Raw genomic sequence first — 1459 nt, forward strand, 5'->3', positions numbered from 1 at the left:
AATTTCCTAGGCCGGACATCACTTTTGGCCACTTATACACTCTAAAAAATGCTGGGTTGTTTCAACCCAACTTTGGGTCAAATATGGACTAACCCAACTTTTGGGTTAAAAATTTGATGTAAAACTTTAACCCAACGGTTGGGTTAGTCCATATTTGACCCAAAGTTGGGTTGAAACAACCCAGCATTTTTTAGAGTGTATAAACATTTAAATGGTGGCTGTCATAAAAACTTAACGGATTTATTCAAACACAAAGTAAATATGAACAGTAAAAAATGTGTTATATGATCCATATATTTAGCAAATTCTCCTCTCTAGAGGTCTTTTTATAGCTGATTAACGAGTTTATGGTAACCAAATATGGTTTTTTTGGGGGTTTTTTCTGAGGTAAATGTGACCTTACATGACATATTGTTTACAAGCTGTTATATTGACGTCTTTCATTTGAAACAATGATTGAGAGATTATATGAGGCAGCCGCAGGATATGGATTTCGGTAAGTTGTACTCTTTCTTTTAACATACCTTCATTCATGTTTATTTCATGCTAACTGCTATTTAAGCGGAGGAGACGATCAGTTCGCGCTGCCACTTCTCTTGATCTGCAGGCCCTACAGCGATCTCTCACTCCACATTAAACAGCACCAAAACGGAATTTATTATTTGAATATTGTAAAAAAAAGTTCAGAATTTGAAATCTGAGACTTTGTTTCATATCAAAAGAAACAATGCACATAGTTTATTGCGATTTATTTTTATGGGAGGCATACTACAATGTTTGTTCAATAAATGAAAACAGGCTAGACTAATAGATTCTTGGGATTTAAGAATTGATTCAAATCGAAAAATCGATATATATATATATATATATATATATATATATGCAGGAGCCCCTAAAGGGACATGGTGGTGGAAAAAATATGTGGTGGGAGGGGAAAATGTTTTTTCGAATCTTTTGCGTTCTCTCTCAAAACTTTAGCATTCCCCCGAGAAACTTTGCGTTCTCTCGCAAAAACTTTTTTCCTCCCACACCATATTTTGTCCACCACCATGTCTCTTTAGGGGCTCCGTAATATTTTACCCGGCCTACTAAAATATACTTTAAAGTGCCCCTATTATGGATTTTTGAAAATTACTTTTCATGCAGTGTGTAACAAAGCTCTAAGTGAATGAAAACATCCTGCAAAGTTTTAAATCTGAAAGTTCACCGTGTATAAAGTTGTTGGCTCTCAAAAGAACGAGTCGACTCTGAATTATTAAAACGAGTCATTTTTTAAACGAATTCCAAGCTGTTTCATGTTGACGTCAACATGAAACATTAGCATATTGCCCGCCCACTTGTTGGTCGTTTCGCGTTAGTCTGAATGAATATGCAAATTCATTCTGTGCCACTAGGTGCCGCCAAAGACTGTAGAATACCTTAAAGGGGTCATATGATGCTGCTAAAAAGAACATTATTT

The sequence above is a fragment of the Sinocyclocheilus rhinocerous genome, unplaced genomic scaffold, assembly GCF_001515625.1.
Source record: "Sinocyclocheilus rhinocerous isolate Xijiao unplaced genomic scaffold, SAMN03320098_v1.1 scaffold99, whole genome shotgun sequence".
In the NCBI taxonomy this organism is placed as follows: Eukaryota; Metazoa; Chordata; class Actinopteri; order Cypriniformes; family Cyprinidae; genus Sinocyclocheilus; species Sinocyclocheilus rhinocerous.